The sequence below is a fragment of the Carassius gibelio genome, chromosome A18, assembly GCF_023724105.1.
Source record: "Carassius gibelio isolate Cgi1373 ecotype wild population from Czech Republic chromosome A18, carGib1.2-hapl.c, whole genome shotgun sequence".
In the NCBI taxonomy this organism is placed as follows: domain Eukaryota; kingdom Metazoa; phylum Chordata; class Actinopteri; order Cypriniformes; family Cyprinidae; genus Carassius; species Carassius gibelio.
This window is the reverse complement of record NC_068388.1, coordinates 287,850-295,349: the sequence shown is the minus strand read 5'-3', so window position 1 is coordinate 295,349 and position 7,500 is coordinate 287,850. Positions and strand designations below refer to the sequence as shown.

Here is a 7,500-nt window from a genome sequence, read left to right as displayed (position 1 = left end):
GAGCAAGACGTGTCTAAAACGCTCGTCCTGCTCAAAACGGGAGCTTAAAGAAGGAAGGAGATCAGATCAGGAACAGGAAGCAGAGACGTCACTCGCACGTCAGCACATGTCCTCTGCTCCGCTTTCATGTGTGTGTTTGAAGAACAAGAAGAGTCTGCAGGATGTGTCGAATCTGTGGAGAGACCGCGGCGCGTCCCTGTGACACCACAACAAACACAACACATCCAGTCACCATGGCAACTCTACATAACACACCGTCAGATGATTATTCAACTAAGAAAACAATCTAGAAATCATTATAGAAATGTAATAATATTGATCATTATGATTTTCATTTTTGGGAATTTTTTGAGTCCATGATTTAATGTTGAGTTAATAATTGAACTATATGTTAAAATGGCATGTTTTTATTACAGTACTAAACTGTTAGGGGGTAAAAACATAAATCAAGTACAGAACATAATTATGAGTAGTACTGTATGAATATTAATAGTTGTCAGTGAAGAGATCCTGAAGCGTGGATAATTCGGCTGGATTTGCCGCAGGAGGGTAATGGAGTGGAAGTCTTTATTGGCCCAACATCGTGGTTAGAGTCTGTCAGATGAGATTCTCCCTTAGCCGTTCAAACCTCTGGAGCAGAGAAATCATATACAGATCATCTGAATCACACAAAATCAACTGATATTTGACCACAAACAACATCAACCTGCTCTGTCGCTGCTGACGGGTTACTTAGCATTACTAGCGTGTGCTGCTTTTATTGTTTTAATATGCCAGTAATCATCACTTCTGGCTGAATTTATTTGTTCAGACTCAGAAATTACAGCTGAATTATATTTGATTATGTATGTATGTGTGTGAGAGATAGTGTGTGTGTGTGAGTGTGTGTGTGTGAGAGAGTACATGTGTACATATATACAGGTGCTTCTCAATAAATTAGAATGATCTTGATTAGATCTTGAATTGATGGGTTTTTGTTAAACTTGAGCCAAAATCATCACAATTAAAAGAACCAAAGACTTAAACTACTTCAGTCTGTGAGCACTGAATTTATTTAATACAGTTTCACAATTTGAGTTGTATTACTGAAATAAATGAACTTTTCCACGACATTCTAATTTATTGAGAAGCACCTGTATGTGTGTGTGTGTGTGTGTGTGTGTGTGTGTGAGAGAGAGAGAGAGAGAGAGTACATGTGTACATATATATATATATATATATATATATATATATATATATATATATATATATATATATATATGAAGAGTTCAGATGCAAAAGCCTTTAAGTACCATCTGAAATTTTCATCTAAAATTAGGATTTTTATCAAGCTCCTTGAGTCATTTTACTTGAATGGCAAAGTGCAGGTCCTATTCCAAGCTATTAAGGTGAAATAACTGAACATAAATATAGTAGCCTGATAAAAATCCTAATTTTAGATGAAAATTTCAGATGGTATATGTATATATATATATATATATATATATGTGTGTGTGTGTGTGTGTGTGTTTATGTGTGTGTGTGAGAGTACATGTGTTTGTGTGTGTGTGTGTGTGTTTATGTGTGTGTGTGTGTGTGTGTGTGTGAGAGTACATGTGTGTGTGTGTGTGTGTGTGTGTGTGTGTGTCAGACAGTATTTTAGTAGCTAATGAATGCAGTGTTTCGGTGCTGTGTTGCGTGACTCTGTTGTTTGGCAGCGATCCTAAAGCCTCAGGCCACGTTTGAGGAAGATCGTCTGAACTGCCGTAAACAGACCCTGAGAGTGGCCCTGTGATTGGCTGCATGTCGTGACATCACAGGATCTGCTTGCTGAGACCGTTAATGCAGTACATGAAGTGTGTGAATCTGTCTGTCCGGCACACACGTCACACACTCATTATACTGCGCTATATCCATTAATAATACGAGTCAGTATTTGTCCTTCATTATTCTGTTATTCAGTCAGACTGTTTGTGTCTGAATTCGCAGTCCTATGTCCTCATAAGTCACCCTCTCCTTGTAATACCTGTGTCATACCCATGTCATTATACAGAGTTGTGTCCTGATATGTCACAAAAACAAGAGCACACACTCACACACACACAGACACACACAGACTTGGAATATCAGGTTTAATTGTTGTTTGTGTTCAGCAGCTGTTCTGTTGTATCATTTTCACTTTCCGTGCAGACGGGCAAAATGTTCTCTTCTACTGATAAGTGTTTGTTTAAATATGCCCCATGCGCAGACTCGCACACACACACTCTCTCTCACTAACACACACTTACATACACACTCTCTCTCTCTCTCTCTCTCTCTGTCACTAACACACACTTACACAAACACACACACACTCTCTCTCACACACACACTTACATACACACTCTCTATCTCTCTCTCCCTCTGTCACTAACACACACTCTCTCTCACACACACACTTACACACACACTCCCTCTCTCTCTCTCTCTCGCACACACACACACAAACACACATACACTCACCTATTTTTCTTCATGGGGGTCTTTCCATTGATGTCTATATATTTCCTGATATTTTCTATTTCTTAAACCCAGTTGTTCTGTACGTGTTGTTGGAGTGATGATGTTGATTGATTCGTGTTCCTCTGCTCTGATGGAGGAGTTTGATTTTTCTTATAGAGGAGATTTGGGTTGTTTAGAGGATGCTTGTGTGGGCATTATTACAGTCACACGTTCCATATAATATCCTCACACAGATAATAAGGCCATGAGTGTGTTTGCATGAGCCGTTCAGCTCCAGCAGCCCATAATGACATGAGTCTCGTGTGAGTCCCATCAGCCCCATTAGGACATAAACTCAGCCGTTTGAAGCTGCATTCACATTGCCAAAGCTTCGCACGCAAGAGAGAGAGAGAGAGAGAGAGAGCTGCTCGACTGTCAGCTGATCCGGTTACAGCTGAATATTCCTGATCGGTTCAGCTGCTGCATTCACTGTCCTACACGAGCACTAACACCGTCACACACTTCTCAAGCTCTTCAGAAGGACTAGAGACAAACACTGACCCTGAAAGAAACCTGCTGCAATTTTGGAAAACAAAGAAAATTATTAACTGAATCATGGCCAATAATTTCGCCCCTTTCTGCTCTTTTCACATCCCACACACACACATACACACACACACACACACACACACACAAAAACACATACACACACACATCTGTTTGGGAAATGACTCAAGCTGTTGCACATTGTTTTAGTCATGGCATGAAAAGTGTTTGAAAAGCATCTGAAATATCCTCCATCCAGCAGCAGCTGTTCGGCTCTTCAGTGTGTGTGTGTGTGTGTGTGTGTGTTTTTAACTTCACCTGCTCATGTCATAAGGGTTTCTCATAGGCATATCATATGTATGAGACCTGGAGCAGAACTCAGCTTCATAACATCTTACATCAATAAACAGCATACTAATGAACTCTAGTTAGCACTAGTTAACAGGAGTGAGGCATCTCACAAAACCAGAGAGAAATAAGTTAGTAAGTTTCAGCAGTTTAAAGTCTTTCTGTTATTTTGTTCAGTATTGGAGTGATTGGGAGGTTTGCGTTAGTATGTTTGATGCCAAATGGATAAAAAAATGTTTGACGTGTTCAGTGTTGAGTGTTGAGTCGATTCAAGCGGCGTGAATGAATGCTGGCTCTGTTGAATCACTGCGTTTGGATTCAATAAAGATTGACTTAGACTCTAGCACACAAACATGTCGACACTGTCTCTCTTTCTCTCTGTCTATCTATCTGTCTTTCTGTCTGTCTCTCTGTCTGCCGTCTGTCTGTCTGTCTCTCTGTCTCTCTTTTTGTCTGTCTCTCTGTCTGTCTGTCTGTCTGTCTCTCTTTTTGTCTGTCTCTCTGTCTGTCTGTCTGTCTGTCTGTCTCTCTTTCTGTCTCTGTCTGTCTGTCTCTCTGTCTGTCTGTCTGTCTGTCTCTCTTTCTGTCTCTGTCTGTCTGTCTGTCTGTCTCTCTGTCTGTCTGTCTGTCTCTCTTTCTGTCTCTGTCTGTCTGTCTGTCTGTCTGTCTCTCTTTCTGTCTCTGTCTGTCTGTCTCTCTGTCTGTCTGTCTGTCTGTCTGTCTGTCTGTCTCTCTTTCTGTCTCTGTCTGTCTGTCTCTCTGTCTCTCTTTTTGTCTGTCTCTCTGTCTGTCTGTCTGTCTGTCTCTCTTTCTGTCTCTGTCTGTCTGTCTCTCTGTCTGTCTGTCTCTCTGTCTGTCTGTCTCTCTGTCTGTCTGTCTGTTTCTCTTTCTGTCTGTCTTTCTGTCTCTCTGTCTCTCTTTCTGTCTGTCTGTCTGTCTCTCTGTCTCTCTGGGCCTTATTTTAACGATCTGAAACGCAAGTGTCAAAGCGCGAAGCGCAAGTAACTTTGTGGGCGGGTCTCGGCGCTGTTGCTATTTTCCCGGCGGGATAAATGGCTCTTGCGCAAGGCGCAAATCTAAAATGGGTTGGTCTGAAGTAGCTTCATTATTCATAGGTGTGGTTTGGGCGTAACGTGAAATAAACCAATCAGAGCGTCATCCAACATTCCCTTTAAAAGCAGGTGCGCAAGCTCCATTATGGATTGCTATTATTATGGCGTATTTACCAGGCGCACGCCAGGAGCGGTTCACAGCCGAGGAGACTGATGTTCTTGTAAGAGCAGTGAAAGACAGAGAAGTTGTGTTATATGGGATGGGAGAAACCCACCCAAAATAGCGTCATGATTTCCGTCATCTCATGTGTTAATATTTTTTTTAGTGTAACAATTTATGATTTGCAAAAATAGATGAAAAAGTGTGTAAAGATGTTGTATCTGTGTAGATTACATGAGCAAAGTGCACGCTATACATTATGGTCAAGCATGCGCCCTTAAAATAGCAGAATGAACAACGCGCAACGCGCCACTGACTTTAGACTAGGTTTTTTCTGGTCAGTGGCACAATTGTTTAATGGAACAGCAAAATAGCACCAGGGATTGTTTGCGCCGGAACACGCCTCCTTTTTTGCGCTGAACCGCCCAGGGAGCGCAAGTTCATTCACTAGTTTAGCGACGTGCGTCTGTGGAGGGAAAAGCGCGCTTTGCGCAGGTGCAAAATAGGAATGACACATGCGTCGGTGTACAAAGTCAATTGCGTTGGGTGCAAGATAGGGCCCACTGTCTCTCTGTCTGTCTGTCTGTTGTTTATGAAGTCACTCAGTTTTGTAGTGGCAGGTTAAATCCTGTGTTAAATAAGTGGATTTAAAAATTCTTCATATTTTCGCAGTGTAGCATCACTGATGTGATGAAAATATTTTATGAGAACAACATTTAAACTGAATTGATCTGATTAATGACACTGTTGTCTTCTGTTTTACAGCTAAAATTAGTTTCATAATTCATGAATTATTTATTGTTATTTTCCTCTTTATTTCTGTATGTATGAAGTACTATGGAAACACATGTGATTGATGTGGTTAGTGTCCAGTGAGGGACTGTAAAGTGAGTGTGTCAGTGGTTTCGTGAGCCGCAGTGAGAGTGCATTAGCTGTGCTGTCTCTTTAAGAGCTCTAGCGTGTAGCTGCGCTGGTGGAGTGGGAGTTTGTCGGATTGCGTGACTGCAGCAGACGAAGAGCTGACCTCAGAGAAACGCTTATGAAAATGATCTGCTCAATGGCACACGAGACCAGCACTGCAGAAATGAGCAGAAGACTTGCTTCCCCCACCCCCCACACACAGACACACACACACACACACACACACACACACACACAGACACACACACACACACACACACACATTAGACAATTGGACTTGTAACCCAAAGGTTGCAGGTTTGAGTCTTGGTGAATGTCAGTCACATGATCCAACAGCGCAGTTTTAATGGCATACAAAAAATTGGAATTACACAAAGAAAACTAAAACTTTTTTTCCGTCTAGTTATGTATTACAGGGTTTGTGGTCTCATTTGTGGTTGATTAACATGAATGCAAATGCTCACCCAAATACTTCTATTGCATTAGAGGTTAGTGAAAAACTAACATGAACATATTATATGTAGAATCTGCCGAGGACCCGAAATAAAGCTGAGAAATGGATTTTGGTTGAACATCTTGAAACGTGTGAGTGATTTATTTGACTGCGCTGAATTAAAGCTCTTTGGGTTGCAGAAGCAGGAAAGCACTATGAAGTAATGGTATGTTGGCGGAGCGGGCTGTCTGTCGGAGGGTTGCGTGCCACGGTGTGTTTTGCGTGGAGGCCACATGTTCCAGCTCATTCCTCAGCCATAGTTTATAAACTCAGTGTATTTAGAGGTTGTGCTGCGATCTCTGCTCTCCAGCATCTGGAAAGAACACAACACCAGTCTGAGGAGTTCAGGGAGACAAAAACTGTTTCAGTCAAAGTTTGGGAGTCTTCGTTAAATCTATAATTAATTACACACATCAGTGTGACACAGATGACAGTTAAAGGAAAAAAACAGGCTGTTCTTACACTGATGTTTTCACAGCTGCTTCTCATCGTCGTCTGCGAAAGTATCGAGTGTTTCACGACTGACTGAAGACAAACCAGAATCAGAATGAGCTTTTATTTCCAAGTCTGTTCACATACACAAGGAATTTGTCTCGGTGACAGAAGCTTTAGTACACAGAAATACAATATATATCAAATATATATATCCAAATATTTATCTATAAAGTAAATAGAATATATATAGAAAAAATTGCACAGACAAGAATAATGCATGTACATTTATTATCTAAATGCATTGACTATTTACAGGCAGTTTAATAAATCTGATGGAACTTACATATACTGTACATATAAATAAATAGGTTGTGCAGTGGTACAATTCCTCATGAGATGATAAACACTGATGCCAAACATGAACACTGCCGCTAAAATTCCCAACCCAGACCTGAATCATATAGACGGTCTGCGCAAACAAGTGTGAAAGGGAATCAGCGTTGCTGGTGCTCTAATAAATAAGACGCTGTGTGTGTTGTTGTGCTGGTCACTGAGATCATCTGTTCATGGCTCTGACGTTTCACAGGCTCTGTGAGCTCAGCTTCTGTCTTCAGTGTAAACATCTGATCCTCCAGCTGCGCTGTGGAAGTGGAGGGGTTTGTGGCTTCTATTGGACGTGTTTGGATGTTGATGGGCAGCAGCAGCTCCGCTGGATCCGCCCTTCTGCACGCAACGCCTGGGAACCGGTCCAGGACTGGGATTTACTCCTCTGCTCTGGGAATCCTGGACAACTGTCTTCCCTCTGCACACAGACATTTGTCAGATGCTTCAGGCCTTCTTCTCATATTTGATATCATTTCATCAGAAGTCAGACCAGACAACAAATCCACTGTTGTTTACATGAGAATATTAATTTAACTTTATATCATCACACCTTCTTATCTGTTTGTGCTGGTTGTCACTCCCAGTCCAGTTTCTGCCTTTTCTCTAGTAAAAAGAGAAAACCAGGATCACAGTCCATCTGTGAACAGAAAGAGTCAGAATACTTCAGAACATCCTGGAGATATTTGAGCTAAGTTCTTGAA

The 7,500-nt window shown here is 41.4% G+C and overlaps 1 long non-coding RNA gene across 1 annotated transcript; it reads right to left on the bottom strand.

Annotated features, from left to right (window-relative positions):
• Positions 1-5,951: 5,951 nt before the first annotated feature.
• On the bottom strand, positions 5,952-7,432 carry LOC127934137 (uncharacterized). Its single transcript, XR_008147709.1, has 3 exons — positions 6,759-7,432; positions 6,443-6,505; positions 5,952-6,293 (listed from the first exon to the last, which is right to left on the bottom strand). It is a non-coding gene; the product is annotated as an uncharacterized LOC127934137 (long non-coding RNA).
• Positions 7,433-7,500: the final 68 nt, after the last annotated feature.